The sequence below is a fragment of the Ascaphus truei genome, chromosome 6, assembly GCF_040206685.1.
Source record: "Ascaphus truei isolate aAscTru1 chromosome 6, aAscTru1.hap1, whole genome shotgun sequence".
NCBI classification, from domain to species: domain Eukaryota; kingdom Metazoa; phylum Chordata; class Amphibia; order Anura; family Ascaphidae; genus Ascaphus; species Ascaphus truei.
Genome location: NC_134488.1, coordinates 77,559,348 through 77,585,265, shown reverse-complemented (window position 1 = coordinate 77,585,265; position 25,918 = coordinate 77,559,348).

The following is a 25,918-nucleotide window of genomic DNA, read 5'->3' as shown; positions in this document are numbered from 1 at the left end:
CGGGTGGTGGTGCTGGTGTAAGTGTCTGTGAGTGTGTGTAAGTGTCTGAGTGTGTGTGTAAGTGTGTGTAAGTGTGTGTGAGTGTCTGTGAGTGTCTAAGTGTGTGTAAGTGTGTGTGAGTGTCTGTGAGTGTCTGTAAGTGTGTGTGAGTGTGTGTGAGTGTGTGTAAGTGTGTGTGAGTGTCTGTGAGTGTCTAAGTGTGTGTGAGTGTGTGTGAGTGTGTGTGAGTGTGTGTGAGTGTGTGTAAGTGTGTGTGAGTGTCTGTGAGTGTCTAAGTGTGTGTAAGTGTGTGTAAGTGTGTGTGAGTGTGTGTGAGTGTGTGTGAGTGTGTGTGAGTGTGTGTGAGTGTCTGTGAGTGTCTGTGAGTGTGTGTGAGTGTGTGTGAGTGTCTGTGAGTGTGTGTGAGTGTGTGTGAGTGTGTGTGTGTAAGTGTCTGTGAGTGTCTAAGTGTGTGTAAGTGTGTGTAAGTGTGTGTAAGTGTGTGTGAGTGTGTGTGAGTGTCTGTGAGTGTGTGTGAGTGTGCGTGAGTGTGTGTGAGTGTGCGTGAGTGTGTGTAAGTGTGCGTAAGTGTGTGTAAGTGTGTGTGAGTGTCTGTGAGTGTCTGTAAGTGTGTGTGAGTGTCTGTCAGTGTGTGTAAGTGTCTGAGTGTGTGTGTAAGTAAGTGTAAGAGCCTGAGCGGGAGGTGGGAGGTTTGACAGGGAGGGGGGGCGTGGCTTGAGCGGAGGGACCCGCTACTCTCCCCCCCCCTCCCTCCACGGACTGCAGGAGGGAGCTGCTACTCTCCCCCCCCTTCCCTCCACGGGCTGCAGGAGGGACCCGCTACTCTCCCCCCCCTCCCCGGACTGCAGGAGGGAGCTGCTACTCTCCCCCCCCTCCCCGGACTGCAGGAGGGAGCTGCTACTCTCCCCCCACTCCCTCCACTGGCTGCAGGAGGGACCCGCTACTCTCCCCCCCCTCCCTCCACGGACTCGGGCTGGAGCACTCATACATACACACATACTGCTGCGGCACAGTTTATTCGAGCATTTGCCCGTTCTGTGCCGCAGCAGTAGCCTGGCGCGCGCCCGAGTGTGACGGGCGCGCGCCGAAGCAGCGGAAGAGCGCCCTCCGATCGGGGCGCTCTCCCTCCCGCTGCCGGGTCCGCCGGGTCCCCCGGAACCCCCTGCCGCCGTCCCGCAGATCGCGGGACACCAGGGCTCCCTCGGGGAGCCCTGGACGCGCGTGCAGGGGGCGCAGGCTCCCGAAGACGCGTGACCGCGCGTCTATGACGCGCGGCACGCCGAGGGGCGGCCACTAGCAAGCCGGGAAATCTCCCGGCTTGCGGATCTGGCCGCACTGCGATAAAGTGTGTCGCCAGTGTACACACATACACACACACACACAGGCACTCACGCACTCATACACACACACACAGACAGGCACTCGCACTCACACACACAGACCGCTAACCCCCCCCCCCCCCCCCCCCGCCGTAGTACAGGGCCCGCCGTAGCCGCAGCGCAGGGCCCCGCCACCCCCCCACCCCCCCACAGCACAATGACTTCCCACCCCCTTAACTTTGTCATACAAAAGTCACAAGACGTTGTACAGGCAAAATACATCTGTTAAAGTGCAGTTGTCTGTTTATTTCTATATAATAATTGTGTGCAGTGTGTGTGCAGTGTGTGTGCAGTGTGTCAGTGTGTGCAGTGTGAGCAATGAGGAGTGTGTGTGCAGTGTACAGTGTGTGTGCAGTGTGTCAGTGTGTGCAGTGTGAGCAATGAGCAGTGTGTGTGCAGTGTGTCAGTGTGTGTGCAGTGTGGCAGTGTGAGCAATGAGCAGTGTGTGTGCAGTGAGTGTGTGCAGTGTGTGCAGTGTGTGCAGTGTGTGCAGTGTGTGCAGTGTGCAAAAAAACCGCGTAGAGACGAAACGCATAGAGAGAGTGCTGTGGAGTATATTGTCCAGCTTTTATACTTTATATTTCCACTCATTGCTGTGCTGCTAGCATCTATATTAGCCATCCAGCCTTCCAGCCCGCTTTCCCCTGTGAGGCTTCTCCGGCAAAGACCTCACTGACGTCACCGAGCTCACGCGAGATCTGGATCTGTGGACTCACTGTGTAACGCCGGAACGAGGGGAAGGCGGCATCCCTCGTGGTCTCCGGTCCCTGCAAGGACAAAGAGGGGCTACTACAGCAGGTTATACCACGGACATTACAACAAAGTCCCCCTCACTGGGTTCCTGCGTCTGAATGGGCTGAGTTTTACTCGAAAATGCTTTACTATCAGCTATGTTTGTGAGTGTGTAATTTTAAAATCCTTCAATCCATAAATATATTGATATACTATTTTACGCTATGAGTGCGCCTGTGTTTTTTGTGTTTTTGTAGATATCTTCAAGGAAGTGGTGTTCCCTTCACTCGAGCTGCAGTGACTCATTTGGATAGCAACTGGACTATTTTTTAGGATTTGTATTTATTTTTGATATATATCTTTCTGGACATTTCTTTTTTGTTTTACTTTATTTATTTTATTTTTCATGTATTCTATTGTATTTTTGCATTAGCCATTTAATTTAATTTTATCTGTTCCACTGTGCACATTATAGGTTTTACTTATATTTATAGAGGGTTTATATATAGAGCTTCAGGTTGGCGCCAATTTTTTCTTTTGTTTTGATATATATGCTGATAGAGGGTGTTGTTGGGGGGGGTGCCGCATGGCTGGCCGCTCCACTTCCCGCCTCGGGACCGGGCGGGCCTAACGCTCAGAGCACGGAAGTGACTGTGCTCCCCCTGCGGGAGCACCACGTGGCACACCAGTGGCTGTACCTCCGCCTACCGTGCGCGGCCGCCGGACCCGAAGCGGGGAACGTGACTGCTAGACCCCTTCTGGCCGCCAGACCCCTCTGCTCCCCGAAACCACCCCTCCCCGCCGGCAGCGTGCTCCTTTTAGAGGACCCGCGGCAGAAAGTGCCGCGTGGGGTAAGGGCGTAGCAAAGGGGCAGTTACCGGGAAGGGAGAAGGTGGGTGGTCAAGGGCGGCCAGCCGTTGAGGAGGGCCAAGAGGGGTGACAGTTGGGGGGGGGGGGCAAGTCCACAGGGGTGAGAGGGGGGGGAGTGTTGTACTTATTTTTTGGGGAGGAGGTGTGTGTGTGTGTGTGTTTGTGTGTTGTGTCCTTTGGCCCGTCACTCCGCCTCAGGCCAATGAGAGGTGTGCGGGGCGGGCGGGCCAAGGGACCAATGAGATTTCCCCTAGGGACAGAGGCCATGCAGACAGGCATACAGTGCTTTCACAAACATAGTATAAGATATATATATATATATATATATATATATATATATATATATATATATATATATGAGAAAAAGAGAGGAGAGCGCCCGCCCCATAGCGTAAAATAGTAAATTTAATGAGGGGAAGGGGGAGAGGGGGGATAAAAATGCACTACAAATAAAACAGGCATTGCGTGATATAATCATCACCATCCGGTAACTTGTTTCTGTCCTTATGATGAAATCCGCTCTCAATGCAGGATGGGCAACGTCCCTGCAGAAGTCTCCAGCAGATTTCCAGGGCCAGTAGAAGTGAATTGTTGATCTAAGAGTCCAAGAAGGTTAACTCCGAAATGCCAGGCCTCTGTAACACCAGCGCATGGATCGGTCCACTCCAGCGCTCTATGATGACGTAGTGTCAATGCGTCCTACGTGATGATGCTCCCTGATGCGTTTCGTCACTCTCGGGTAACTTTCTCAAAGGGCAGTATAGAGAGGGGATACGGCTTGCATTTAAATACACAATCTGATGCTATTGATTGAAAAGCACGCCCCTCCTCAGCTGGAAGGTGCTAAGCGCTGATTATAGTGTTAATAACAATTGAATATAAAATATTAACCACTCGAATTGGAAGAGATAGACTAAAGGGTTGAACCATAGATACTGAGGGTACTAAACCTTGGAAAAGTTATAAACATAACTTATAAATAAATGAAAGTTATGACTCTATAAGCTAATAATAAAAACAATATATAAATGCAGACAAACTCATTACCCCTAATAAATCACATATAAAAAACAATGTTAATTGTAATAAAGGAAGATATATATAAACATTACAAATATAATAACCGTTACATAAAACCTGGATGATCTAAAAAGGGGAACATGTTAATGTTATATCATTTGTGAGTGAATTTTTTTTTTTCTTTGATTAGAGCACAGGTATAGAATTTTAGGTGTTACTATATTAATTGATTATTTATTGGGATATCAATTTTATTTATGTTCTTTTCTGAATAGATTATTTTTATGATCATATATTCACTTGTAACACCTTTTTGAGATTTATATATCACCAAGAATCAGAGGCACTGCCTTTTTCTTTTGTTTGTATATATATATATATATATATATATATATATATATATATATATATATATATATATATATATATATATATATTGTATATAAAATCAAAAACGAATAGATGATACCGTTCTGTGGCAAACAAAATGTTTTATTTATGCGAGCTTTCGAGATACACTGATCTTTTCTTCCGTCGGTGTTACAATGGATAAAGCAAGAAAGGTTTAACTTAAAAACAGTGCATCTTGGAATGTTCGCTGTGACGGAAACCTATCCCTCCCCCCCTGCTGTATGCGATTTATGACTTGAGGTGTTAATTGGTCCCTGAATATAAGTGATGTAAGAGTGTGTGTGTGTGTATGTATGTATGTTAATATAAATTTATAAAGTGCCCACAGTGTACACAGTGCTTTACAAAAGGTGTGTGTGGAATGGGAGTGTATAACAATGATGTGGGTAGGTGTAGAAATGTCAGAGGGTGTTGCAATACTATAAGTGTGTGGATACTATGTGGTTCCTATTGGTATATATGGATGGAATTACATTGTGTATTTGTATGTGTTAGCAACAGATGTGTGTGCATTCATATAGCGCTGTATGTATAGACATGGCTTAAGCACTCATGGGAACAGAGTTCTATTGTGTCAGTAGTTACTCATGAAACTGCGGTCTCGGTTTACGCCACCGCTAAGTGTCCCGAAGAGTTGCATCAATTTGTATTCATGCAACCGTCTCTCTTTCAGTGTTCTAAGATTTCCTTTGAGTATGGCCACCTTCAGATCGTTCATCTTATGGCCAGAGTCAGAGAAATGTTCGCCGACAGGACTGTCTCTTGTTCCGCGTGTGACGCAGTGGCAATGCAGATTCATTCTCTTGTTTAGCCCCTGTCCTGTCTTACCTATGTAGTAGCAGCCTCCTAGGCATTTCATGCACATGATGAGGTGCACGACATTGCTGGAGGAACAGGTGAACCTTCCTCTGATTTTCTACTCCAGATTCCTGTGTGGTATTTGTATTGTGCCTGCTGTGTTGAGCATTACGCAGGTTTTGCATCTTGCATCCTGGTATGGTCTTGTCCTTGTCCCGCATTCAGTTGTATTGGTGAATACTTTACTCCTCACATCATTTTCTTGAGATTATGAGGTTGTCTGTATGATAATAAGGGTGCTTCAGGGAAGACCTGTTGCAATCTTGTATCTTCCTGGAGAATGGGTTGTACAGTAGTTCCATGGCGATCTTGCGTAGGGCTTCTAGGTGTGGGTTATATGTGACCGGACTCCTTTTGCTACAACAGATTTTGGTGTGTTAAAGTGCATAGTTTTTCTATAATAAACAGGGACCTGGGATCTTAGCAATTATTAATTTTAAATCTCTTTTGTTTGCTGAAATATCTCGGGTGGTGGCAGTGAATAGATATGATTGCAATTGAGTAAGGGGTTAATATTAACTCATTGGAGGTACCTTTGCAGAGGAGAAAGGTGAGTTTGCTAGAGTAGCCGTGTGTATTAACTCTGATTGCATATCTAAGGCCTATAGTGCCCGCGACCGGCGACGCAACGGGTGATGTCACCCGTTGCCGTTGCCGCTAGCGAAAGTTATATTTCGCTTTGCGGTGGCGTCGCAGGCTTCCGGGCATTTGATTTGTTCAGGGGCTGTCACATGAGGCGACAGCCCTTGAAAAATCAAATATTCCCGGCTTCCAAAGTCCGCGACGCTCCGTCGCATTGCCGCCGTCGCGCTTACTATTAGCTCACGCGGCAGCAATGTATTTGTTTTTGGGCGGCGGCGTGTCGCCCGTCGCGGGCACTATAGGCGCGGCCTAAGTCACGTGCTCACTTGTGTGCTGTTTGTAACAGGTGGTATGTGGGGATGGATTTAGTAGAGATGTTACTCATCTGAGAGACCTTTGCGAAGGTGAAGGGTGGGGCAGCTTGCGAGCTGTGTATTAATCCTTGTCCTTTTTTTTGTAACTTAAAAGTTCTATTGAATTTGCACATATTAAACATATAACACAACGTCTAATTTTTCTTAAATCAACAAATATTGTCAAATAATCACAACTTAAAATCCCTGAAGGGTGGTTAGGAAGGAGGGAGGAAAGGGGGCGGGGGTCGGAGCTACTCTTTTATCTCTTTGTTCCAGGTCATCCATCTTTCGTCATCACGTTGTATCCTTCTAGTGCCTTATCCTCTCCTGTGCGGTTTCAATCTCCTATTTCCGTCACTAGGATCGTATTTTAATTTCTTTATCTTCAATGTCCTTGAAACTGTGATTCCCTTAGTCAAATGAGAAAGCATTTATTTCAATCAAAGCAGACAGAAGTAGCCACAGTAGCAAACTGTTTGGAATTTAGCGCCAGTGTCATTAACTAAACTGGTTAATTTTTCCATCTGGCAGACAAACTAAATTCTATTTCGAATTGTAGTAATTGATGGAATTTCAACTTGCTTCCATAATGCTGCAATCTCGCATCTCATTGCTGTTGCAAAATGAGCAACTAATTTATTTTCGACCCTGGATAATCCCTGAGCTGGTTTAGGGAACACTGGTGAATAACGTGGAATACATTTTTATAATTTTAGTGGGGCGAGATCCATCTCATTAAAACTTTAAATGCGTTCTCCTTTAACGTTGTGCAAATCGAACTCCTTGCCACAGCCAAAAAAATCTCATCCCATTCTTCCTCATCTAATACCTCTCCCAAGTCTGACTCCCAATGGGACACATACGTAGCTTTCAGGAATACTCCGAGCCCGAACAGGTCATCTATTTGTACATTTGAGAGGTTAGTCCCCTAGTATCTGTTTCCAAAATACAGAGCTTTTCAAAAATTGTCAATGTGGGCAGGGGCAATAATTTGTTGTAGAATGCCTTAATCTGGAAGTATCTAAAAAAATCAGAATTGGGGACATCTTTGTCTGATTTTATTTGTTCAAATATCCCCAGGACATACTTGAAAATGAGAGGTAACTCTCGATGTAACATCTAATGCTAATGAGCTGGTCATGGAGGAGAGCAGTTCTTGCATGGACTTTTGGGTCCTTTTGGGTAGCCAAATTAGGTCATGATGCTCCAGAGGGTTACACATATCCCTCTCCACTGCCACCCAACTTTAAGTGCATGGTTGCCATGCCACTGTGCAATTTGAGGCGATTTGTAATACTATAACAAGCAAGGTACCGCTAGTCACACTGCTAATGTTGGTCTCTGTAGGATCTTCCTCTTCACTCTTAGTCTATTATAATTCCAAATTAACTTTGTTATTAGTGATTGCATTGAAAGTATATCTTTCCCCGCCACCGGTATTGGAAGAGTTTGAAATGGGTAAAGAATTCGGGGAAGTAAGTTCATTGTAATACAATAGATCTTGCCTAGCCATGATATATTATATTTGGACCAAGTTTGAATGTCTCCTCTAAGGGTTCGGAGTAATTTGGGATAGTTATCTCTGTAAAGGTTTAATAATTATTCGGAATCTGAACTCCCAAATGTTTAATGGCGTGGGGCTGCCATTTAAAGTTGAAATTTATGTCTATACATTTTTCCATTTCCTTGGCTAAATTTATATTTAGAGCTTCAGATTTTGATTGATTTATTTTAAACCCAGAGATCTTATTGATTTTCCCCAGAAGACTGAACAAGTTGGGCAGAGAGGTAAGGGGTCTTGATAACACCTAAATAATATCATCCACATACTGTATAAAGCCACTTAATTTTCTTGGTTGTTAATTTGGATTCCTGTTATGTCTGGATTCTTCCGAATTTGGACTGCTAGTGGCTCCATGCTTATCGGATGGAAAGCCCTGATGTGTTACTCTTGCCACTGCTTTGGAATACAGTGCCTCGATTGCTTTTAACATTCTACCCCAAAACCGAACACTCCAAGAGTAGCATTAAGATATGGCCAATCAATCCTGTCAAAAGCTTTTTCGGAGTCCAGACTCAACACCATTACTTGGATCTTTTTTGAATCAACTATCTCAATCAGATAAATAATTCATCTGGTATTGTCTGTCGCCAGCCTACCCATAATAAATTCCTTTTGGTCAGGGTGGATGTCTAGGCAGGATATGGCTTAGTCTATTAGCCAGCATTTTAGAGTAGATTTTGATATCTGAGTTTATCAATGAGATTGGTCTATAGCTTTTTGCAGTCGGTTGGGTCCTTATCTTGTTTGTAAATTAAGGAAATAGACGCTTGAAGCATCTGCTCCGGGAATGAAGCACCCACCAGCACTGCATTGAACATGCATAAGAGGTGGGGAGCTAGTAAGTCTATAAATGTTTTATAGTATAAATTAGAAAATCCATCAGGGCCTGGTGCTTTGGATGGTTTCAGTTCCTTAATCACTTGTGTTAATTCTTCTAAAGTGAAATGTTGTTGTAGCCCTCCTCTCTCCTCTCTGCTCAACCTACAGTAGGAAGATCAAAAAGTGTCTCAAAGCCTGACTCACCTTTACATTATGTATGACCTTCTTCTCCATTATATAGATTTTCATAGTACTTCCTTAATTCCTCTACTATCAATTTAGGGTTGGCTGTCATATTACCCGATTGTAACCGAATTGCCTGTATATTATAACTTGCCTGTTTGTTTTTAATTCTATTAGCTAACAGGGTATCTGGCATATTCGCTTTTTCAAAAAACTTCCTCATTGACCAACTCATGGAATTTTCAGCCTGGGAGGTCAAAAGCATATTTATATCTAGTCTGACATCTTTCAACTCTTTTAAGGTGTCAGGCCTACTATTTTATTTATGTAGGGCAGAGAGCTCTTTTAATTTTGCTTGGACTTTCAGTAATATTGCCTCTTTTTCTCTTTTGCCCTGCAGCAATACTGATAAGGGTGCCTCTGAGTGTGGCCTTATTGGCTTCCCACAGTTTGATGTGGGAGTCCACACTACCTAGATTTGTTCTGAAAAAGTGGTCGATCTCTGTATTAACTTTCTGAAACACCTCAGGGATTTTTATAATTGATTCATTTAGTTTCCAGTTTGCTCCTGGTCTGTCTAGGTTCATTTGGGTGCATCATAATTCTATTGGTGCATGATCAGACCATGAAATAGCATGGATCCTCGTAGAGGAGATCTTTGGGACCAGTCTGTGTGGCACAAAAAAGAAATCTATTCTGCTGTAACTGGAGTGCGGATGTGAGTAAAATGTATAACCTTTTTTCTGTAGGATGTAATTCCCTCCAGATGTCAGTCAGTTGATTATCCCGCAACACTTTGAGTGTGTCCATGCCAATTTTTCTGTTGCTCCTGTCTTCAATTAGTCTAGATCAGGGCCTAGGGCTTTGGTGAAATCACCCGCTAGGATTCTATAGCCTTTGGCTACCTTGTTTAATGTATTGAAAAATGATGTGAAGAATAACGGGTAATTCTCACATTGTGCGTATAATTACCAATGGTTAAGTATTGACCATGTATAGTGCCAACTAGGATGAAGAATCTACCTTCCTTGTCTTTTTTAGTCTGTTCCACTACGAATGGGAACCTATTGTGGAATAAAATCGTACACCTCTCTTTTTGACGGTAGCCTAGGAAATAAAACATTGTCGAAATTATTTGTCAAAAAATTTAGGAAAGCTGTTGTTAAAATGTGTTTCCTGTATTAATATGATGTCAGCCTTCTTCCGCTTGTAATCTGTTAAAGCTACCCGTCTTTTGCTTGGGCAATTAAGGCCCTTCCCGTTGTGTGAGATAATGTTTACAGACATCTAAACACACCTTTGCAAAGGTGAAAAGTGGGACCGCTTGCGAGCGGAGAATTAATCCTTGTTCCGTATGCAGGTCACGTGCTCACTGGTGGGGCATATGTGACAGTCTGGAAAAGGGTTTCTGAAGTTTAAAGCTCTACATCTCTAAAGTCAAAGTGGAAATGCTGTTTTTCAAGAAAAACAGCTTTTGAACAAGGTGTTATTTTGTGTGTATCGCAGAAGTTGTGGACAGCAGGAATCCCTTTCACACTTTACTTTACCAAACTCCATGTTGGAACTGCACTACCCAGCAGACCTTTGGCTGGCCCTTTTGGGAAACCACCAAGAACATGCCCCAAACATCTTATAAACTAATCTCTCATATCTTTATGGCTACAAGATGCTGTATAGCAGTATGCTGTATCAAATAGGAGGCACCAGATCTTGGAGCTATAAGGAATATAGTTTAGTACATACTCTCCATAGAAAGCATCACAGCCTACCTCAGGGAAACTACCCATAAAATTAGAAGGATGTGGGCCCCATGGTTAGCACAATAAGGTGGACATAGACCTAAAACTGTTATGGGAACAGATGAAGAAAAAAGGCAATGCACTGCCTGAAAAAACAGGAGGAGGCTCACAGTAGCAAAAGAAACACTTTATTCCATGAGGGGATCAGACAAAGCCCCCCACAGCACCAGCAAGTGTCACACCTACGCATTTCGGGCCATGTGCCCAAAGGGCGTGTGACACCCTTCATCACCCTTCTTCATCTGTTCCTGTTGTTCAGCTTGGTGGATTGCACGCCGTTGACTGAACTGCTCTGGACCGCTCCCATGGATCCTGGAAACTAATAGTGAGTTGTACCTGTGGGTTTCCATACCATTATCTCTCACTGTATGGGACAATGCTTGTACTGATTATTGGTGCTTTATAGCATTAGGTACTAGTCCCCTGACCCTATTAGGGTAATCATATTATATTCACACAGTATATTTTGAGTGGTCTGATAGCAGACTTTTATATATTCAAGGGACTTGTTTATTCTGTTGCACTGGTATTCTACAAATCTAAAACTGTTATGGTGTACCACGTTAGTCCATCTGGGGTTTCCACAGAAAGTTGTCATATTCTCTCTAAACGATCGACCAATACCTAATCGTCTGGTCGGTCCAAGTACCCCTCCCTCCCCATATATTGTTAGCTTTTTCTGGGTTTTGTTTCCTTTATTTTAAGTCTACCCTCTACAGTATGCTTCACATAGAGGATATGCACTTTAACTGGGGATGGTGATCAAAGCCTGTGACAAGCTTTTTCATATAGGCACATTCTTGTGCCCCTCAAGCATCTGCTCTAATTCCCAGCAAAGTGCAATGTTGTACAGTACATACATATATTTATATTATGATTCTCCTTCCCCCAACCCATTATTCTTATTCTTATTGTTGTATCCTGATAACTTTATAAAATAAACAGTTGAAAAATAAAAAATGAAGAGAGTTAAAATTGTCCTAGGTATTTATAGTAAGTATAAAGTACAACTACAGTATGTTCCTTCTGTTAAATTGCACATTGTTTGTGTTTCAAAATCTAATTCTGTACACAACCTCACAGACACACAAAGTAAACCTATATGCATATAAATATTTTCCTCCTCATACTGTATATTGTTTATTTTCAGTGGTTCTGCTTTATTGTATTTTGACTGGGAGTGGGATTTTATACAATTTGTGCGGTGGCGGGATGCCTCCTGCAGTAAAAGTGTTAAAAGCTGTGTCAATGTGCTACCCTGTAAAACGTTGCAGTCAAGTCTAATCCACACTCCAGGAACACATTTAAAGTTAACAGGTTCACTCTTAGCCACATATGGTTTATCAGCCAGGCAAACAATTGTAATATTTTTTTTCTTTATCCCTTTATTTTTGCTGTAAATGTCTCTAGATCTCTTTCTGGCTTAAGCTTTCTGTCTAATTATCCATAACCTCCTGTTGTCCTTCTTTGATAAAAACCAGCAACATTAAAGTAAAACTAGCTCTTAATTTTCTTTGACAGTTTTCTTTAAACATATGGGTAGAGATCTGGTTTAATTAAATGCACATTCGTATTCCAAACAAATTAAATACAATTAAGGGTTCTGAGTTATGATTATCTATCACTAGGCAATGTTTTTGCAAAAATTACCACATTCAGATCAAAGTCCTAGGACCCTTTACTTAATTGCTTCATTAGAACCCACTGAAATGAACTTCATAAATAAAGGTACTAAATGATGTTACATTGGGAATTGCCCAAAAGACATTTTATAGGCTAATTGCTTCCATACATTTCTCTCCACACCATTCATGTGTTTTGTGGATGATGTGACACAATGAACTTAAACACAATGTGGATTCTTGTTATTTTGAAGCATTATTTAGCATTCTTCTTCTTTTGCAGTATGTACATAATACATATTAATCCTCTTGTGTGATAGCCTTTGAACTAGAGAACATATGTATGATCTGCTTAATGAATGAAAACCTCTGCCGTTTAGAAAAAAAAGTCTGTCAAGAGGGAGACTCTTGGAGTGGGTAGGACCTCGGTGGCCAGAACAGCGGGGAGCAGGTAAGGATCGTCGTGGTCACAAGCAGGGTTCAGTGGCAGGCAGCAATAGGGATGTCAGGGTCACAAGCAGGGTTCGGTGGCAGGCAGCAAGAAGGATCGTCGTAGTCACTGGCAGGATCGGCAACAGGAAGGCAAGAGCAGAGCAGGGGAGCAGGAAATGAGACTAAGGAGCTGGAACAGGACTGGGACCTGCTAGCAGGAAACAGATTGGGGCAATCTTGTTCAATAGCAAGGGCCTTTATTACGGAACAGATACAGGAACAAGCTCAATCATAAGTCAGGGAACACAACACAAAGAAAAGGCAAGGGAGGAACAGGAAACAGGAACTATAAGGACAGAGGACAGGAGCAACAAGAGGAGACAGTCAGACAGAAAAACCCCAGAGCAGACAAACGAGCAGCACACCCGGTGGACAGAGAAAGGAACTATGGCTAGGAGCAGGATGTCTAGAAGACCCTGACATTACTCCCCCCTCTCAAGTGTGTTCTCCGGATGATCCTCCGGGCTCTTCCTGGAGGCCTTGATGAAAGGCGGACTCAGGTGTTTGTTGACGGGCAAAACACTTGTCCCCACTATGACAGCGCAGGAACCAGCAACCGGCACATCAGGCTCTGCAGGTAACCTCCCGACGGGTGCGTCCAACTTAAATGCAGGGGCATGGACATCAGGAACTCGGCACCAGGAATGGGCGCACTAGGCTCTCCACACAAGTCAGTGGGGACAGAGTCCACCCTCCGTGGTCTCCCCCTGTGACCAACACATCTCTTTTAGTCCTGGAATAAGAAACGTCCCGATGGGCACGCTCAACTCAATCGCAGGGGCATGGACATCAGAAACATGGGCATCAGGAACGGGCGCACCAGGTCCTCCACACAAGTCAGTGTGGATATTGAGCTTAGTCTCCGTGGTCTCTCCTTGTGACCAACATATCTCTTTTAGTTTTAGAATCTCTTTCTCCAACTTCATCTTTTCAGACTTCAGTTTAGCACTAAGGGCCTCATGCAGTAAGCACCGAAAAAGCACTCTCAGCAGGGGTTCAAAATCACATGTTTTTTGCGTGTTGCCCTCGCAGTATGCAGGAAGGGCCGAATCCCTGGCGAATCCCTGCGAGAGCAACACACCAAGAAGCCGGTGGCGAGACAATCTGCCTGCAGATAACTGGCAAAATGCCGTACCCTGCCGAGATAAGCCTGCAGCAGAGAGAGATCTGCCACTTTCTCAGCGCAAACATTGGCAAAATAAGAAATATTTGCAATCAATTTTTACTCATAGTGTAGATGTGCAGGGGGTCTCCGGAGCTGAACCGCATTGGTTTCAGGTCCGGGGACCCCCTGCTTCGCGAGATACAGGCCCCTTTATGAGGTGCCGGTATCCCTCTGCATTTAAATGTCCCGATCACGTGACCGCGGAATGTAAACAAAGCAGAGGGATACTGGCACCCCATAATGAGGCATGTATTTCTGGAAGGAAAGAGAAGAAACTTCGGCGCTACTGCACATGACTGAAGCCCTATCTTAGAGGGTGAAACGCGTAGAGGAGGAGATCGCGGTGTAGCCCTTGTGTGTGGTGTTAATAAAGTTGGTTGAAGATCATCTGGGAGCTTCATTGAGTCAGTCATGCGCAGTAGCGCCGAAGTTTCTTCTCTTTCCTGACAACCACAGACGGCAGCACGCAGGAGCAGTGGAGGTGAGCTGGTCCCAGACCGGAGAGGCAGTTGAGGTAAGGATTATACATCCTCCCACACCGGTCAACACTGTGGCCACGCTGAGCTACCTCCCACATAGCTCCATTGACTTTGACACTAAGGTGCAATTGCTGATACACGGAAGCGCAGGACAGGCTTCTGGTAACTGTATTTCTGGAAGCAGGGGGTCCATGGCCCTAAAACCAAAGTGGTTCACCTCCGGAGACCCCCTGCACATCTACACTATAATTAAAACACACATATCAATAAAGAATAATTCCTTACATAGCGGCTATCTGCTATGGTAATGAAGCAGCATTAATGTATTTTTATTAATAGTGTACAGGAGCAGGGAGTCCCCAGAGCTGAACCGCATTGATTTCTGGCTCAGGGACCCCCTGCTTCCTGAGTTACAGGCCCCGGTATGGGGCATCAGGTGCCAGTGTTGCCGCCATCTTTATAGCATCAAATACGCGACTTGCCAGCTATAAAGATGGCGGCGACACTGGCACCGATGCCCCAAAACGGGGCCTGTAACTCAGGAAGCAGGGTTATTATCCACATATGGATAATAGTGCATTTGCCCATTTCAAATACATAAAGCACAATCAATACAATAAATATATATTACACTCACCCATGTCCGCCTGCCACGATGAAGGCCATCCTCATCTTCATTCCTGTCCATGCCCCCCTCCGATGCTGCAAAACATACACAAGAATAAAAAGAGCCAATGTAATGTCCCCTAACCCCTTAATCACCTTTTTGCGGTCATTAACCGCTATAGTCATTAAGGGGTTAACCCACCCTCACCCACCACTCGGGAGACCTATACACCCTTCCCCACTACCCCCAACCGTGAGGCCTAACCCCTCTCAACCACTACTCACCGGGAGGCCTACCCAGCCTGGCTTGGGGACAATACACCCTTCCCCCACCCCTGCTAGCCACAACAATCATAACAATACTTAATAAACAATACATAACCCACCACCTGTGCCCCCCATAAATACATGGTTTATTCTTTTACATATAGGGTTAATACCCCAGGCCCACGGGAGTCCCTGGTGGCCCTGCCGGGTGTCCGCAGGCCCCACAGTGGCCCAGCAAATGGTTTCACACAGGGTCTGGAGGCCTATGGGTGGTCCCCGACAGGCGCCATGGTCCTCCAGGTGGTCTCCGCGGGTCACCGTGGGCTCCAAATGGGGTCTCCATGGGTAGGCCTGCGGGTGTCTGGGGGGCCCCGGGTCAGCCCCACAGGTGTCTGAGGGTCCTCAGGTGGTTCCCACAGGGGTCTGGAGGCCCTCGGGTGGTCCCAATGGGTCCGCGGTGCCCCCACAGATGTGGGGCCACCGGTTCTTCCCCACAGGTGTCCCCATAGACCCGGCAGCTATGTACCCGTGGGAAGTCCGGGGAGACCTCAGGTGGTCTCCAGAGGTCCCTGCAGACCTAAGGAACCAACCCTGTATTTAAAATAAATAAACCTCGTCCTATACATTTAAATAAATAAATACCCCCCCACCCCCAAACACATACAGTACAGTAATGTGCAAAATAATAAAAATAATAGATTATTTGCCCATTATTAAACACATAAAACAGCATCAATTAAATAAATAGAGTTCTATTTACCCCCTGGCAATGAGATGCAGTCCGGTCATCAAACGGGCTCCGTGGGCAAAATAATACATTGAAAATACTTTCAAATGCCAGTTAACCCCTTAATCACCTTAGCGGTTAATAACCGCCGAAGTAATTAAGGGGTTAACCCATCCTGCACCAATACCAACCCTTCATCCATTCATTTGTACAGTGTTATATATATATATATATATATATACACACCAATATACAAATAAATGGTTAAGGATTACATAGAAAGGCAGAAATTAAAACATTACATCTCAATCTCCAAACCAGCACATTGCAATCCAAAATGAAACCTGCAGCACATTACAAAATAAATAATCTCTCATGTACCATAAAAAAACAGTACCTACACAAATACATATATACAAAATGTAAATCCAACAATTGCATTTTAGTGTGTACATGATGCAATTAATCTGTGCATCATGTAACACTATTCCAAATCAATGTAAAAAATAAAATAAACAATTACCAACAAGATACAAAAACTAAGCAAGTAAGCATAAACATATTTACCATCAATCAATCTAATCACAAATCAATTACTATCCAATCAAAATCAATAACACAAATCACTATTCAATACCTAAAACCAAACCATTGTTAAAACAATTCTACTTCAAAGTATCCACCATCATACAAAATCTAACTACCAAAAATAAACCAATATTAAAAAGCAATAATATACTAAAATATTGAAATATACTATTGCAAAGACCCTCAAATTAAATATAACTAAATAACAATTACTTTACACACCAATTTCTAACCAAAGCTGCAAAATACATTTTAAAAACATCAAAAGAACATAAATCAACATTTGCAAAACAATCTTTTATTATCTCTGTATGTTTAGCAAATATAGCTAAACATTACATACATGGGCAATAAATGAGCATAAAAATCAATTACATTACATAAAAATGACAATATAATACCACCATTCAGTGTCCCTGTATGTATGTAAAGCCATAAGGAACGTACATAAATACAGGGCCACTAAATGAACATTTAAAAAAAAATCACATCAAAATAAAAAATAAAAAAAATGTAAAATGCAAAAAAAACTCATTTCTTTTGTTTACTTACCATTAGATGGCCCACTCACCGAATTCACGGAGAGCCGCTTACTCTCAAACAAACAATCCACAGGGAACCATAAAATAATAAACCCTTACCATCCAAATGAGTCTTCATTCTTGTATTTGTAATCAATTTCGTCAGGGGGGTCTTCATCTGTATTCTTCTTTCTTCTTCCGGTCTCTTCCGGGGTCTTCTTATCTTCTAGCGCCATGCCCTGTTCTCTTCTTCCTCTAGGAGGTCCGTCCTCCTCGGCGTCTGGCTTAAAAATGAGACGACATAGGCTTTTATAGGCCTATGACATCACATTTTCGTCATATGGTTCCCACGCCCTGATTGGGCCGTGGAAACCTTGTGATTTTGGGGGAGGGGGGGGAATTGATGACGTCATTTAAAGGCAATGACGCCAGCCAATCAGAATGGCTGAGCTTCATTTGCCTTTAAGCTGACGTCATCAAAAGAAAGATGGCCGCTCTCACATGGGAACGAAATCCCAACTCTGATTGGCTGAAGTACCATGTGACAGACTTTGGGTGATGTCACTTCCGTTCTCCCCCAAGCCTCTGTCACATGGTCTACTTAAGCCAATCAGAGTTGGGATTTCGTTCCCACGCTCTGATTGGCTACCGTACCATGTGAGGGCGGCCATCTTTCTTTAAGATGTTTTTCCCCGCAAATAACAGTCTATATGCCGTTGAGAGAGAATTGGTCCATCTGTCCATTTGATATCTCTTCACACCTGAATGTATTTGACTGAGCCACCTGTGCTGAAACAGAGATAACCTTAAAACCTCACCTGTGGGTGGTCTTTGAGGACTGGAGTTGGCTGCCCCTGTTTTACAAGCATTTTAACCATACATAACAAGAAATGGAATAAGAGACAAAATACCTTCAGGTGTGAAGAGATATCAAATGGACAGATGGACCAAGCTGTCTATGCTTTGAGAGATGCCATCTGGCCAGTGTGATCGCAGTGAGTTGGTTGTGTCCCCATAATCCATCTACCGGCTGGACATTCGAGACTCCTTAAAGATACCTTTTATGTGAATATTGAATATTTATTTCTTGCAAGTGTGCATTGCCTACCACCTATTTTTATAATAAAATATTCATCTTCCTACTGTGAAGATAATGCACTAGGGGGTGTACTTTTTTCTTTTCTTTTTCATATATATATATTGATTTATTTTTTATTGTGGGGCTGTTGTGAGTGTATTATTTTTATTGTGGGTAGCGGGGGTGGGTGAAGTAGGTATTAGCCCCAATGGTGTGTGTTTAGGGCTTGCGGGTGGGTAGCGGGAGGGGTTAACCCCTTCATGACAGTAGCGGTATTAACCGCTAAGGTAATGAAGGGGTTAAGTCCACCCGCAACCCCCCGCAAGCCCTAAACAGCCACCAAGGGCCAAATACCCCCTTCGCCCACCCCCGCTACCCACAATAAACCTGGCACGGCTGGTTAACCCCTTCATTACCTTAACGGTTAACCGCTAAGGTAATGAAGTGGGCTTTAAATGCATTTTTCCTGTCTCGGATGCATACCGGGGGGCTCTGGTGCTGGTATTAATGGGTATCAGCTCCGGAGACCCCTGGCATCAATCCAAGGCAGGAAAAAGGCCTGATTTTTTCTAAGTGTCGCCTTTGCCGATGCTTCTCCACCACCAACATGCCAACTTTAGTTGGCCGGACGGATTGGCGTAAAAATCTCAATTCTAGAGTGCCGATCAGCAGCGAAAAGCTGATCGGGGCTACTAGAATTGAGTGCGTTTCAAAAAGTGCCGATAAGTGCCGAAAAGTGGCTAATCGGCACCCGGCTTCCGAAAGATTTTTTTCGGCAAGAAAAAATGACGATTTTGGGGGTTTTCAGCAGCTTATCGGCGCTTATTGAATCGGAGAGGCATTTTTGGCGAAAAAATGGCAAAAAACGGCTTTACGGTGCTTACTGCATGAGGCCCTAAATGTATATTCCTTGTAACCCTTGCTCAGGTCTTGCAAAGCCTCTACCAGCTTGGTTTTGAATTCTGGCTGATGTCCGGAATTTGTTTCTACTGTCCCAGTCTCCTGCCGTTTCATGGTATCACCAGCTATTTAAGTTTTAATCTCTTGAAGCTGTCCTTCTGCATTTCCTTTCCTACTGCAGTTGTCAGTTTGATCAATTCCACATCTTCCAGCTGACTCAGAGTAAGGCTTAAAGCTGTTTCCTTTTCTTTAATTCTGACCTGGAGCTGCCGATCCTCCATCCGGACCTTGTCCAGCTCCAGCTGCAGCCGTGCCTTCTTACAGGCTGTGTGGTCCAGCAATTTGCAGGATTCAGCCATTTTTACCTCATTGCACAGCCTCATGCAGGCTGGCCACTTGACAGTCGGACATCTCCTCCCTCTCTTCCTTTTTGGCGAGCTGTATCTTGAGCTCAGCGATCTGTGCCTGCAGTGCTGTGAGTTGCTGGGATGTGTGTTCAGCTGCAAGCTTTAGCTCTTCCACTTCCAGACTGCTGCAAGTTCCACTCTTCTGCGAGAGACCCTTCCTTGAGTGCATCCTGCAATTCTCCTCTCATGGCCTTCATCTCTTCTCTGTGGAGCCCCGCCAATTCCTACGTTAGGGTCCCAGCAGCATGCCTTTTCCAGGTTTCTTTCTCCTGATAGACTTTGTCAAGGTGTAACTATACCAACAAGCAATCTTACCTATATAGTGTGAACAATTCGTGCCAAAAACCAGATCAAAGTGACGTCACTGCCGCGCATCAAGGGTCCGTTGCGTCAGTGTGACAGCCAACCAAGCAGTCCCAGAATACTGGCGCTCCTATGATGTCACTACTGCGCGACCAGACTACCAATTGACACGCAGTCAGGCACCATCTCTGATAGGCTCCTAAGGCCAATGTGACACTTAAAACATGAACAACTTTATTAAACAAATATAAGTGAATAAAAACATACAAACATAATAAAAACAAACCAACAAAATGATCAGAAAATCAGAATGTGATTAAATAAAACTATATGCAAAATATAGGAAAAAAAACCCTTATTGACAAAACACTAGTAATATATAAAGTGAATTGTTCACACTATATAGGTAAGATTGCTTGTTGGTATAGTTACACCTTGACAATGTCCCACGTGACGAAACGCGTTGGTGCATTTGTGGCTCTCTTTTGTCTTTACTGAGAAGCTGATTCATTAAATATCTTTGCTTTTTACCTGGGGTTGCTGTTCCATTTTTGATGCTGTGCTCCTTCTGCTCTCTTGTTACTGGATTCCTCATCATTTAGGATTGCATGCTACGCACGGAACCCTGCACCTAATACAAGGATTTATTCTGGATACCCCCAGGGACAGGTAATGGGCAGTTGCCCTTTCAAGTATACCTTTGTCCTGTTATTGGGGTTGCAATATACTCTAGGGACACCACTAGGTTACTTCTTTGGCATACATTTATGAATACTTATATTGACTGATGGATGCAGATTATTCATCGTGATTTCAAGACATTATTCTATTGGCAGTGCGCACATTTATATTTGAGCACCACTCATTCCTCTACTTTCTTTCTCCTGATGTACGGACTGTTGGGGATAGAGCAGTGTTTTTGCTCATCTCTCTTGCTTCAGTTTTTGGACGGCCCTCGTGCTCCCTCTCATACAGAGTTACCTAGCCTCTAAGCTCCTCCTCCAGTAAGGCTCTGGTTATGCTCAGTGTGGCATTCAGCTCATCATGCTGCTCTCTAGGGCACACTGGGTATTCAAATGTTCCTGCAGCATTTTTACTTTGTTAACAGCCTGGATTCTTTCTTCCTGCAGAACTCACTGCTTCTCCTCAGCATTCACCTGTTTCTCCTTGGCATCCTGCAGACTCACACAACGTTTGTGCAGCTGGTTCTGTAGCATGTTTTCTGCTTGTGTGCGCTGCTCCAGGGAGACATGTTCTTCTTGCAGCACTCTCTGCATTCTGCAGTGCTGCCTGTGCGTCTAAATTTTCCTGGGCCAATTGTTTCTTCTCCTCTTCTAATTCCTGGAGTCTCTTATCTCCTTCACTGACTTGGACAGAGAGGGTCTTGCACACGGTTTACAGTTTCAAACCCACTATTTGAAGGTCTCCCTCACAGAACGCATCTCTGTGTTTAAGTAGCAAATTTCCTCCTGAGAGGCTTCCAGCTCTGTACTAAGCCAGTGAAATGCCTTTTGGAAGGATTCAAGCTCTGTACTATGCCTGTGAATTTCCTTTTGAGAGGCTTGAAACTCTGTATTAAGCCTGTCAATTTCCTCCAGGGAGATCTCCAGTGCTGCATTAAGGTGATCAATGGAGCTCTGGTCCTGGGCAGCATCAGTATATGCCTTCTCCAGTTTACTTGACATGATCACCATGTCATTCTCCAACTAATGCTTTTCTTTCTCCTGTAATACACATTTAGAAATTGCTGAGGACAGACACTTTTGTAGTGCAGCCTTGCTCTTTATCTAGTCGTCCATAGAGGCAATCAATCTCTTTCCCTGCGGATTGAAGTGCCATAGTTAATGCATCTTTACCTTATTAAGGGCATCCACTTTCTTTTCCACTTCTCCTGGAATGATTTGGCTAGTCACCTTAGGCTGCAGCATATCTCTGTCTCTTTCTAACACAGGCATTCCTGATGTTGAAGGTCATCCTTAATTCCTTCAACAACTTCCACTGTAACACCTCCTCTCTTCTTTTTATTTCTCTTTGTTTTGAGAAGCTCTGAAGAATCAGTGGTACTGTGTTCACATTTGTTGCTCAAGACTGTTTTCAAAGTGGGGGCCATAGATAGGGGGGAGGTAGATGCCAGCAAGCAAGATGGGCTTAGAAAAGGGGAGGCAGATTCTGCCAAATAGGATTTCAAAAGAGGGTGGGCTTGGGGGCAATTTAACAGTGTAAATTGTAAGATGTCAGCAATATAAAATAACACCCCTCCTCCTCTCTTTGACCATATATATATATATATATATATATATATATATATATATATATATATATATATATATATATATATATACAGTGTTCGACAATCCTATACATTTACACGCCCGGGGCAGGTGGATTTAACCCCCGGGCGAGTAAATATTTGCCCAAGCAAAACACGTGTTCGTTTTTTTAAATTTCCCCCGCTCGCGCTGAAAATTTTCCCTGATCGCGCTGGCTGAAAAAAAAACTCCCCCTACCTGACTGCTGATTGGCGCGCACTCCCAGGCTTTGTGGGCTCGCGGCCAGGCTCTATATGAGCCTGCCTCCAATGAGCGGTCAATTTTTCTGGCCGGAGATCTGTTGGAGAGTAAGTACTCTCCAATCCTCCATCTTGCGGCCCCTTTGCTCCTTCCCTGCAAGCCAACTTACACCCCGCTTCCCGCTCGGGGCAGGTGTTCCCCCTTCTCTCCCTGTCCCCACTTACCTGGCTTCCCGCCGAGCCCTGTGCGGGGCAGGAGATTGCAGTGGGGGTGCCCCCCCCTTCTCGCCCTGTCCCTGCTTCCCGCGTGGGGCAGGAGATTGCAGTGGGGGTGTTCCCCCCTTCTCCACCTGTCCCGCTTACCTGGCTTCCCGCCGATACCTGCGCGGGGCAGGAGATTGCAGTGGGGGTGTTCCCCCCCTTCTCACCCTATCACTGCTGCCCGCGCGGGGCAGGAGATTGCAGTGGGGGTGTCCCCCTCTTCTTGCCCTGTCCCCGCTTCCCACGCGGGGCAGGAGATTGCAGTGGGGGTGTTCCCCCCTTCTCCACCTGTCCCGCTTACCTGGCTTCCCGCCGATCCCCGCGTGGGGTTGGAGATGGTCACGGGGGGTGGCCAGCGGGGCAGTGTTGGTGCTCGGTCCCGCTGCCTTTCCTCTTCTTCCCCGTCGTGTATGTGTGTGTGTGTGTGTGTGTATGCATGGGTGTGTGTTTGTGTGTGTATGCATGGGTGTGTGTGTGTGTGTGTGTGTGTGTGTGTGTGTGTGTGTGTGTGTGTGTGTGTGTGTGTGTGTGTGTGTGTGTGTGTGTGTGTGTGTGTGTGCATGGGTGTGTGTGTGTGTGTGTGTGTGTGTGTGTGTGTGTGTGTGTGTGTGTGTGTGTGTGTGTGTGTGTGTGTGTGTGTGTGTGTGTGTGTGTGTGTGTGTGTGTGTGTGTGTGTGCATGGGTGTGTGTGTGTGCATGGGTGTGTGTGTGTGTGTGTGTATGTGTGTGCATTGGTGTGTGTGTGTGTGTGTGTGTGTGTATGCTTTGGTGTGTGTGTGTGTGTGTGTGTGTGTGTGTGTGTGTATGCATTGATGTATGTGTGTGTGTGTGTGTGTGTGTGTGTGTGTGTGTGTGTGTGTGTGTGTGTGTGTGTGTGTGTGTGTGTGTGTGTGTGTGTGTGTGTATGCATTGGTGTGTGTGTGTGTGTGTGTGTGTGTGTGTGTGTGTGTGTGTGTGTGTGTGTATGCATTGGTGTGTGTGTGTGTATGTGTGTGCATTGGTGTGTGTGTGTGTGTATGCATTGGTGTGTGTGTGTGTGTGTGTGTATGCATTGATGTGTGTGTGTGTGTGTGTGTGTGTGTGTGTGTATGCATTGGTGTGTGTGTGTGTGTGTGTGTGTGTGTGTATGCATTGGTGTGTGTGTGTGTGTGTGTGTGTGTGTGTGTGTGTGTGTGTGTGTGTGTGTGTGTGTGTGTGTGTGTGTGTGTGTGTGTGTGTGTGTGTGTGTGTGTGTGTGTGTGTGTGTGTGTGTGTGTGCATGGGTGTGTGTGTGTGCGTGTGTGTGTGTGTGTGCGTGCGTGCGTGTGTGTGTGTGTGTGCGTGCGTGCGTGCGTGCGTGTGTGTGTGTGTGTGTGTGTGTGCATGGGTGTGTGTGTGTGTGTGTATGCATGGGTGTGTGTGTATATGCATGGGTGTGTGTGTGTGTATGCATGGGTGTGTGTATATGCATGTGTGTGTGTGTATGCATGGGTGTGTGTGTGTGTATGCATGGGTGTGTGTGTGTGTGTGCATGGGTCAGTCACCCCCGCCCCAGTCAGTCACCTCCGCCCCAGTCAGTCACCCACCCCCGCCCCAGTCAGTCACCCACCCCCGCCCCAGTCAGTCACCCACCCCAGTCAGTCGGTCACCCCCGTCCCAGTCAGTCGGTCATCCCCGCCCCAGTCAGTCGGTCACCCCTGCCCCAGTCAGTCGGTCACCCTCGCCCCAGTCAGTCGGTCACCCCCGCACCAGTCAGTCGAACACCCCCACCCCAGTCAGTCGGTCACCCCCGCCCCAGTCAGTCAGTCACCCCCGCCCCAGTCAGTCGGTTACCCCCGCCCCAGTCAGTCGGTTACCCCCGCCCCAGTCAGTCGGTCACCCCCGCCCCAGTCAGTCGGTCACCCCCGCCCCAGTAAGTCGGTCACCCCCACCCCAGTCAGTCAACCCGCCAGTCAGTCACCCCGCCAGATTTAACCCCCGGGCGAGTAAATATTTGCCCAAGCAAAACACGTGTTCGTTTTTTTAAATTTCCACCGCTCGCGCTGAAAATTTTCCCTGATCGCGCTGGCTGAAAAAAAAAACTCCCCCTACCTGACTGCTGATTGGCGCGCACTCCCAGGCTGTGTGGGCTCGCGGCCAGGCTCTATATGAGCCTGCCTCCAATGAGCGGCCATTTTTTCTGGCCGGAGATCTGTTGGAAAGTAAGTACTCTCCAATCCTCCATCTTGCAGCCCCTTTGCTCCTTCCCTGCAAGCCCTCTTACACCCCGCTTCCAGCACGGGGCAGGTATTCCCCCTTCTCTCTCTGCCCCCGCTTACCTGGGTTTCCGCCGATCCCCGCGCGGGGCAGGAGATTGCAGTGGGTGTGTCCCCCCTTCTCGCCCTGTCCCTGCTTCCCGCGCGGGGCAGGAGATTGCAGTGGGGGTGTTCCCCCCTTCTCCACCTGTCCCACTTACCTGGCTTCCCGCCGATACCTGCGAGGGGCAGGAGATTGCAGTGGGGGTGTTCGCCCACTTCTTGCCCTGTCCCTGCTTCCCGCGCGGGGCAGGAGATTGCAGTGGTGGTGTCCCCCCCTTCTCGCCCTTTCCCCACTTCCCACGCGGGGCAGGAGATTGCAGTGGGGGTGTCCCCCCCTTCTCGCCCTGTCCCGCTTCCCGCGCGGGGCAGGAGATTGCAGTGGGGGTGTTCCCCCCTTCTCCACCTGTCCCGCTTACCTGGCTTCCCGCCGATCCCCGCGTGGGGTTGGAGATGGTCACGGGGGGTGGCGAGCGGGGCAGTGGTGGTGCTCGTCCCGCTGCCTTTCCTCTTCTTCCCCATCGTGTATGTGTGTGTGTGTGTGTGTTTGTGTGTGTATGCATGTGTGTGTGTGTGTGTGTGTGTGTGTGTGTGTGTGTGTGTGTGTGTGTGTGTGTGTGTATGCATGTGTGTGTGTGTGTGTATGCGTGTGTGTGTGTGTGTGTGTGTGTGTGTGTGTGTTGTGGCAGGACGGCCTCGCTAGACCTTACTGAGGACGGCCTCAGTAAGACGCTAGACACAGTGGGAAACGTTCAACTATAGTGGTTTATTAGCCACAACCAAAATAAATACGGGTGCACTGTCCCTTTAAGAAACTACTTTCTTGCAAATTAAAGCCTAGTCCCGTTAGGGACACTAACTCACTTCTTGAGCCCTTACTAACAGGACAGCCAGCTAATCTGGTCATGCCCAAAACATGCTACACAAACGATAACCAATAAGCATAATAAGAATAAAGTCTTATCTGTTTCAGCTCCAAACAGCAAACAGGAACACGGTTCCGGGGAGCAGGCTGTGTCCAGCCTCGCAGCAATGTTTATCTTTATCCTGGGTTGGGGTCCCAGCTGGTCCCAGCAGCAAAGCTCCTCGCAGGACTGGGGACCAGAGCAGCAGCAGCTGTTACGGCTTCCAAGCCGGGAGAGTTCTC